Source organism: Aptenodytes forsteri, unplaced genomic scaffold (assembly GCF_000699145.1).
Source record: "Aptenodytes forsteri isolate BGI_AS27 unplaced genomic scaffold, ASM69914v1 Scaffold155, whole genome shotgun sequence".
NCBI lineage: Eukaryota > Metazoa > Chordata > Aves > Sphenisciformes > Spheniscidae > Aptenodytes > Aptenodytes forsteri.
Genome location: NW_008794446.1, coordinates 5,377,223 through 5,387,096, shown reverse-complemented (window position 1 = coordinate 5,387,096; position 9,874 = coordinate 5,377,223).

Genomic DNA, 9,874 nt, shown 5'->3' with positions numbered 1-9,874 from the left:
GATTGGATGTGAGGAAAAATTTCTTTACTGAAAGAGTGGTTAAACATTGGAAGAGGCTGCCCAGGGAAGTGGTTGAGTCCCCATCCCTGGAAGTATTTAAAAGACGTGTAGATGTGGTGCTTAGGGAGATGGTTTAGTGGGCATGGTGGTGTTGGGTTGACGGTTGGACTCGATGATCTTAGAGGTCTTTTCCAACCTTAATGATTCTATGATTCTATGATTCTTGTTCTTCCCATTTGCCATGCTTTGTTAAGATCAGTGCTCTTCCAGTTTAAAAGCTACTGAAATGTGTATTGTATGAATGCTACAATTTTAGCATCAAATGCTTTTCCGTATCGATTTGCACTTAATGGCACTGGACTAGTTCTGTAGACATTGCCTGCATCACAACCAGGCCTGGGAAATCTGTGTGCAGCTTCTAAGGAGTAAGGGTGGCATAACCTTGTCACTCCATGCCAGACTGGAAAACCAGTGTGTGAATTCTCCTGGAAGACAGGAGCAGTCCTGTGTTTAGACATGGCCTTGCTGTGGCTTTAGCGCCTGAGTTTCGTACCATATTTTGGAATCTACAGTCAAAGAGACAAATTCTAAAGCTATTTTAAAGTAAAGAAAAATTCAGAAGAAACTGGTAATTTCTGCTGTAAGGAGTTCTTTCAGGAAGGAAAATAGGAAATGTCATAAAGAACTGACCTTTGCTACCGAGAAAAATGTAGAGACACAAGATCGAGAAAGGAGAATATTATTGCAGGTTGGTGGAATATTTCTAACACAAGTATTTTTGGAAATACAAAGGGCTACACTGCTTTATTCTTCTACCCTTGTTCATGAGATTATCTAAAGATAATAAGGCTAGTCCTTAATTTTAATATTAAAAGTATTTTGCAACGAAGATTCTTGACTTCTTGGAGAATTCTTTTCTAATAGTAATAATAACGATTATTTAATCCTAAGGAAAAAACTATTTTCCTTCTGAAATAATAATTATTTGCTTCCCTACACAAGTTAAATCATGGAACACCCAAGTTAACCATTTAGAGAGAAGAAGAGTATACTGCATGTGGACCTTCTGAAGGCAGTATCTGGAGATCAAAGCTCTCAAGTGCTTCATGTTGTGTATCTAGTAATTGTCTTGGATGTATTTCATTTTGGGAATTCTCCCAGTACTTGTGTACCTAATTAAATAAGCCACAAGTGACGACTGACAATACCCTAATGTCATTTTTTCAACCTCGTTGAGGGTAATAAAATATGCTTTCCCTGATGATACTACTACAGCTGCTACAGATCCTATATGGGAAGATGTTGTACTTATTTGAGACAAAGCTACAAACAATTCCCCCAGAATCCTCAGGCTGCACTAGATGATAAAAGAAGTTCCATCAGAAACATCGGCAGGAGAAGCTGATAGGGTAGGTAAAAGTAGTGTCCAAGGGGCACCACTGTAATGGTGAAAGTATTTACAAAGAAGCATTAACAGATTGTGGTTTTTCTTTGTTTGCAGAGGAGTCTGAATTTTAGAACTTCATTTTTTTCATGTGTTTATAAATTTGCTTAGAACTCTACCATGTACCGGGTAGAATTCTACCATGGACCTCTACTATATGTCACCCAAATCACGCTTCCTGTAACATACAAAACTCGTCTATGATTTTGGTGGAAACTTCTAATAGAAGTAAAAATATAAGAGTGTAGTAGTGTTATTGCATGGCTAACAAATTTTGAAAAATTATCTAGTCTTGTGTTCCTTGACATTTATGCCATCACCTTCGTATTAGTTGATGGAATGTTGGCTTTAACTGATCTAAGAGAAGAGTGAAAGGAAAAATTTCCACTTTATATAATCAGATATTGATTCAGTTTTCCAAGGGTCTTGTAAGTTTCAGTTGATTTGAACATGACAGATAGCATCACAATTTGTATGCATATGGGAAGTGAATAAAGTTCTATGAAAAAAACCAGTTTTGATATTATGTAACTTGAATGTTTGAACTTGCAAATGGAGCATTTTCTCAGAGTAGTTTTTGTATTTGATTTCCTTAATTAAAAAGGGAAGATGGCAACTGTCCACTCTGGAGGATCATCCTGATTCCTACATGGTTTACTGGTATAGTTGATGCTTTAGATCCATGGCAGAGATCACTGGCACTTGTACTAAAGTAAGTAGTTGCACTAACAGACTGCTCTCTTCTGCATGGGCCCAATTTCATGTTCTGCAGAAAAGCATGCCTTAAGCTGCAATTTCAAATCAGAACAAAACCACACTAAAACTAAACTGCTGTCAGAAAAGGTGCTCCTCCTACTCCCTTCCCATACATCTAGCTGCTGTCCTGCCTCCTCTCTCGTAGTAGCTTTTGTTCTTGTTTGATCCCAGAGAGAGACAGTGCTCCTGCATCACTGATGGGCAGAGTCCAGCCAGTGCCAGGGAAGCAGTGGGAACAAGTAGCTGGGGAGGGCGCAGGGACCGGTACCCCTCCTTTCAGCAGCGTTCAACCATTGCATCAGTTTAACTGTATCAACCTCACCTTCACCCTAATGGTTACGAACTAGCATGACCCTACCTGCCATGTTGCTGTACCCACCGCCTCCTTGCAACTGTTGTTACACTCCAGTGTTTGTTTCTACCCACTCTGATTGCCAGTCTCTTCCTCACCTCTACTGTTCCTTTCCAATATGATCTTGCTTCTTGCCTGGTTCCCATTATTGCTTTACATTCCATAGTCCTGTATCACTTCCTATTATGAATGCTGTTCTTTTTTCCCCTTCCCTCTCTTTCCATTTGATTCAGGGTGTTTTCTTCCTTCTGGTTTTTATCACTTCCCTCTTTCCTGCAAAAGACTAATGTGCTGCCTTTATCTTCTCCTGCAAGTCTGGAACACAGCGTCACAGTGGCATCCACTTGCTGAGGGAAAACTACAGAGAATACATACGTACTCTGCAGAGAGAGAGGTACCCTGTTTGGGTATACTGTAATGGTGGCAGGAAGAGGAATATTCTTCAGATTTCTCAAATTGCCAGTTCCTATTTCACAGAAGGGGAAGCACTGGGTATTTTTGATAAAAACATTATAGTATTCTTTTCTGTAAGCAAAGATTTCCCTTAAATTTTCTTCTAGAAACATTTTAGATAAAAATTCCTAAAATAACTCAGCGTGAAGAAGGTAGCTGGCGTGAAAAATATTAACCCAAAAAATTAAATATTGGCAAAACAATAAATGCTTGTATTCTGCCTTTTAATAGAAAAGATTAGGCAAATTTAAGATAGACAGAATGATGAGACTCCATGTGTAATAACAAGGGAAAAAACCCCAAGATAAATACCCAGTGGGCACCACTTGAGATTGGCTTTTACAATTAAGGGTTAATACGGAATGATAGCTCAATCACTTAGATCTTGTTATCAGACTTGACATAACAGAGTACTCCTTCTCATAACACTGTTCTTTTAATAACACTTTAATAAGACATGCATTTGAGTTCAAGAGGACTAGTTATATACTTATATTTAATCATGCCTCTTTCTAAAGGATAATCACGTTGGGTCTTAGTTTGTCTTGCCACTCTGTACTTCACTAAGTCTTGTTAGAAAAAGTGAGGCTTCAAGATGATTTAGAAATACAGGAAATGCTCTTGCATAATTCTTTGAATTTAGATCAAACTATATCTAGAGAGAAATTCTGGTGAACATGAAGAGAACTGGTTTACTCAGCCAACTAGGAATATTGTTTGCCAAATGGTTTTCTGAAATATTTATACGGCAAAGAGGTATACTGATGAGCAAATGTCAGATCAAAGTTTCAATCATAAAAATTTGGTAAGTTTTTGGCTTATTAATTTCTACAAATAAAGGGGTTTTTTTATTTTCAAATTTAAACTTGAGAATTAACTTAGGAATTCTGTATTATAGTTTTGATAAAGTCCTATCTTTTTACCAAAAAATATCCCTACTGGCCTGCTGGTTATAGGCGGTAGGAGTATTTTTGATATACATAACAGATTCTAGTAAGCGATATTTAAGCCATGGAGAGACTAGTATTTCTTTTGATTATGATATAAGTAGTTTTTCATTTAAATATTGGTATTTGATTCCCTTTGAGTATAGGGTGAACCCTTTTGAAGATAAAAATAGTGGGGAGAAAATAAAAGGAACACCTCATTAGTTTATTTTGGAGGTTTTTGAAATCTGCGATTTAATGTTTTTTGGCTGAAATCTGCATGATATGTAAATATATATATTTTTTTGACAGTAAAGCATCTGTTCTGTGAGTTAGGTCTCAAGAAATACAGCAAAACAAAACTGAAAGAACTGTAAGATTTAACCTTTGTTTTAAGGCAGAGTGCTTTAGAAAATATAGCAACTGCTGGCCTACAGCAAAGCTGAGCTTATAGGTTGTGAAATACTAGGGGAAAGCAGACCAAGAAAACATGATTCTGAACAATTTATGTCTTTCAAAGTAGAGCATGGGAAATTTCTGGGAAGAGATACTCAAGGTGAAGGTCCAGGTGCTGCTTAGTCTGCAAGAATATCTAAATAGCAGCTCAAATTTACATAAAAATGGAGGAGACTGAGTAAAATGCCTTCAGTAGTCTTAAATTTGATGGGACATTAAAATAAGTAGCTTTAAATAGAGGGCAGACAGTGGAATAGTAAAAGGAAAAAGTGTGAGTAGAAGAAAAAGAGTATTGGGTAGAGCAACTGAAAAATACCCAGCATTTTACACAGCAGAATATGTTTAAGTATTTAATGCTTAATACACTAATCACTGTTTAAGTGAGAGAAAAAGAGATGATGAAATATTACAGAAGTTTAGTGCAACATGCTTAGTTATGGCAATGTTAATATTCCTGCTGTTTTGTAGAATACTTGTTCCTTTTAACTGTGCAGTTGTTACCTGAAATTACTTTTATTTGAATACTTGAAGTTTAACAACTGAGATGCTCACCTTTCAGATACAGTAAAAATTTCTTAAATATTTTTCCCATTTTGTCATACTAACATTGCTTAAGAATATTTAGGTTATGTACTCTCCCTCTCCCACCTCCTATCCTACATCTCAATTAAGGATGGAAAGCATTTAAATCAATTAAAGGTAACTCAGAGGAGAAACTAATTTAATTCACTGACAAACTGAGCTAAACACCAGGGAAAGAAAGACTGCTGGTACAGACTCCCAAAATACTAATTCTCTACTGTCATACCTGTCAGGAAGGCACTAAGGGAAGAACAATTATTTTTTTTTCCTGACTACTGTGGTTTTTTAGATGCTGGCTGCCATAGGTTATATTAGTTGTAGGCGTACACTGTGCAAATAGCTGGAGTGGTCAGTGGTCAGCAAGAAGATCCCATGACATTTAGCAACAAAACAGCTGTTAAGCCACACTAGAATGAAAACAAAACAAAACAAAACAAAACAAAAAAAACAACAACAGACTGGTATTAGAAGCCTTTAAAGGTTTGTGTATTAGCGCTCTCTAACTTATTCCTATCAGACAGCAAGATGATTAGATTTGTTTAGCTAAAGCGTAAAAGATGCACTGGTTGGTAGTGAAATAAAGCACCGTCACTTCCTGACTGCAGTAAAGAGAGAGATTCTGTTTCAGAACATTAACCGTCTAAATGATGTTTTTCGCTCCTGTGGCTACTGTAACATGAAACATTTTATTGTTCTCTTCCCATACATGTCTCCAAAGGCACTGACCTCTTTAGGATCCTATCTGAAGAGAGGTCAGAGGGAAAGATACATCTACAGCTGACTTGAGATGGCACATTTTGGGAGGGGGTAATAGTTTTTGTTTTAATAGAAAGACTTTAGTAGGTCATTTAATCTTACTAGTGTCCAACTGTAGCTGTTAACTATGACATGAAGAGAGCAGATGAGTAGGTGGAGTGAAAGGCTTCCTGCAGTCCTCACCCTGAAAAGTAACATAATGTCATCTCTAGTAATTTTTTTTGGTGAAATATCATATAGTCCTTAATGATTCTTGTCTTTTTATTAGAAAACAACCACAAGACAGACACAGATAGGTATTTTTGGTAGAGTCAGACTTGTTAGCACTAAGATTAAAGCAGTACTTACTAAACTTTAGAATTAATATTGCACATGTATTAAAGCTAGTAGCTTCTGAGTATTACTTATTCAGCTGTTTTATTTTTGTTTACAAAGAGACACTGTTGGAAACAGCACTCACAGAGACAGTAAGAGTCTAAAAATTCCAGTCATCTTAAGTCACTGTTTCCATGTAGCTTCCTTGCAAATTACTTGCTAAAATTAGTTGCGAAGTTAACTCATGTTCGTAATTATGTCAGCCATTTTGTTGAAGAGCCAACACTAATAAATGAATTACTTTTTTCTTTCTCTGAGACAAATCACTACACCTGCAAGTCGAAGGTGTACATAGGCACCAACTCTCCCTCCTACACGGCAAAAACCCTTTCAGTGTAAAGGGCTCAGTATATAAATGACATGTATTTCATTTGAATATTTTTTCTAGTAAAATATTTTTGATGCGGTTGTTAAAGAGTCATAATTATAACAGAAGCAAACAGAAGGGAAAGGTGGTTATACCTATGCTGGAAACATAAGTATCCTTTTCACGAACCTGCTACATTAAGAAAGGGAGTTTAGATAAGCGTGGTGAAAAAAGGGGAAAAAATGCACCCTTCTATTTCTTAAACTTTTTCAATTTTTACTTTTCTGTTCTGCCTTTATTTTGCCAAAACTGTTTATAAAAGGAAACAAAAGCTACTTTAGGATTCAGTTAAGTGGTTTTGATTTCTCTTGGGTAACTCATGTAATGTTAGAAATGCAACTTGTAGTTTGCATTCAATTAAAAAACAATTGGCTTCCATTCAAATTCTTTGTTATTTGTGCTGGCCCTTCATCAGACTCTGGTGATGACTGTATGGAGGGATTTGCTCAACAGTTACTCTTAAGTCACATAATGTTAATCTATAGGTAGGGAAGTTGATAAAACAATTCACAACTTATTGCTATCAAAAGCAGGTGTTCTTGGTCTCTGCTGTGTAGTCCCTCCCTTCTTCCTCGTGTTAGTTCACCCTCCTGTGAGCTGACTGAGCTTGCTAGCCAGGACAGAGTTTTATAATATGGTAAGCTAAAATATCTGCTTCTCCGGGGGGGGGGGGGGGAAGAAAAAAGATTTTGCTCCCTCCAATCTATTCCTTCCCTTGTTCTGCCTGGGACTATAGGATTTTGTTAGGCAATTTTAATATTTCACTGCAGTAAATCAGTAGGGATTGCTGAGGTCTACAGCACTGAGTCATTCTAGGGCCCAGCTTCCTTCCAACCTTTCTTCATCCCACAGTGGGGTGCTGGGGTGGTTTGAAAGTCTATGTCACTTCTCACCTGTCAGCTTTCTTCCTGAGGTCCCTGTCTGTTCCGTCCTGTGAGGTATATCTTAGAGCTCTTATTTAAATAAAGGTATGACTGGTACAGTTAGGATGTTCATATACTTCTTTGGTTCGAGTCCATGAGTGAAAAAAATGGAGGGACTTAAAGGCAAAACATATAGAGAGATTCATACACGCAAATGCCTCAGGTTGTAATGAGGAAGGAGGCATGGTAAAAATGTTTAGTGAATCTTCTGGTGGTGATGTTACCTTGACAGTTGTTCCTACTTCTATTCACACTGAAAGGCCAATACCATAAAAGAGTAAGATCACTGGGCCCATGGATATGTCTTGGGAAAGTGCCAGCATAGTTTCTGTGAAGGGAGATATTGATACAGTCACAGACTTCCAGGTTTGTGAGTCAGGAAGTATGTGGACAAAGACAAACCAGGGAACATACTTGTATTTTCAAAAAGCATTTGTGCAGGTTCCTCACTAAAAGCTGTTAAACAAAGTTACCATGGAATTGGAGTAAATGTCCTATTCTGAACTGGAAATCTGGTTGAAGGATGGAGGCAGAGAGTACAGTTTAATGGTTACTTTCCAGGGTGGAGAAAAGTCAGCAATGCCCTCCTCCAGAAATGTTTGGGTTTACCGATGTTGTTTTACGCAACAATCTTTGGTCTTCATCAATGACCCAGAAAAGGGGGTGCACACTGAATTATACTTGGATGGTGTTAAACTCTTCCGGGTAATCAAATGGTGTGCTGGTGGAAAGAACTCCAGAAGGCCTCACAAAATTGAATGGGTAAAAAGATGGCAGGTAGGCTTTGATCAGTGTAAGGTAAAGCATAGAATTACCTGTCGATTCTGGAAGTTTCAGTTCACGAAGTCTTGAAGTGACTGTTGCCAGCTTTCTGAAATCTTTGGCTCAAACTGCAGCAGCAACCAAAAAAACCCACTAAAGAACAGAGATGTAAGGCATCATCAGGAAGAGTACTGAGAGCAAGACAGAAGGCAGTTTGCTGCTCTGTGGGAAATAGCGTACTCCTATCTTGAGTACAGCTTGCAGTTCTAGTCTGCAAGGACACAACAAATTTAAAGAAGGTATCAAGAAAGATAACTAAAATGATCCAAGGGGAGAGATCGGCAGTCTGACAAAGTGGGGACTAAAACAGTTTGGATTCTGATTGTGAGAAGACAAGGTGGAGCGGCATATGATCAAATTTTACAAATCAAGAAGGCCATGTTTAAGGTGAATGCAGAAATTGGGTTCTTGACACAATGGGTAGTGGGCTTCTATAATCTGCTGCCTAAGTAGGCTAGAAAATACACAGTGTCAGCAGGTTCAAAAAGGGAATAGACAAGTTAGTGGACAACAGGTCCATAAATGGACTCTAAAGAGAATAGACAGGTGTGTACAACCCATGTACAAACCAGACATGTAGTATCCCTATTACAGCAACTGTAGATGCTGTGAGTGTACAATGAACAACAGAAAGTAAGCAAGTCTCCCTAAATAGTGTCTCCTTTGCTATTATTCTTGTTTTATACAGCGGAATACTACTACCTCAAATTTTGTGTTTAAGTTCCCTGCATTCAGGGAAATTGCAGGGACCAGCAAACTGGAAATGCAAGGTATGGGTCTCACGCTGGGAAAACTGTCGCTGATGGTGGTGCCACTGCTGGTTACCAAATATGGGGCTAGATGGACTATTGGTCTGACTCAGAAGGACATTTTCATTGTTGAGAAGATTCGGTGTATTTCTAAGGTACAAAGGTGCCCTTGCACTGTAGTCTGCTATTTTCACACAATGTTTTTACAGACAGAAAGCTGTGAGAAGAATACTGCTCTGTAGGATGTTCTTTGACTGGGATGTTCATCGTTGTCGCTTGAACACTGAGACACAAACAGTGTCTTCAACACACACATTCTGTGTAAAAGATCTGGTCTTTGAAGTTCTGTGGCACTGGCTTTCTCTATATGTCGTACTGTAAGCAAAATATTTATTTTGTGCAAATATTTTGAATCTTTCTTAAGTATACAGTTCGTGTAAGTAACATACATTTATCCTGACTTTTGCCTGAACTTTCAGGAGGTGGCAAATCTAGTAAAAACGAGTCTGCTTACAGTCATCAGTGCCCTGTGAGATGTGACATTTCTTGTGGGAGAGACCGAGTCCGCCCTCGGGAACATGGCCAGCACTTGCACAGATTGCACGGCACAGCTCTTTTCTTTTAGGACTGCATCGAAAAGGGACTGGGTACTTGTTACCCCCTCCTGTAGGTAGAATATCGGTCCTTAGCACTTTCCAAATTATTTTCTGAGGAACCTCCTGCGCAACACGTCTAGCTAAGCCAACAAATGAGTGTGTAAGGAGGTCTTAGGCGGCTTGCCGGTTAGGCGAGAGAGTTCGCCGGCGCCGAGGAACGGCAGCTCCATGCTGCCTCCTGCCGCCCGCGGCGCCGAGCCGGCCTCGGCCTCGCCCCTCGCCCCTCGCCCTCGGCCTGGCGGCGCCTCCTCACGGCG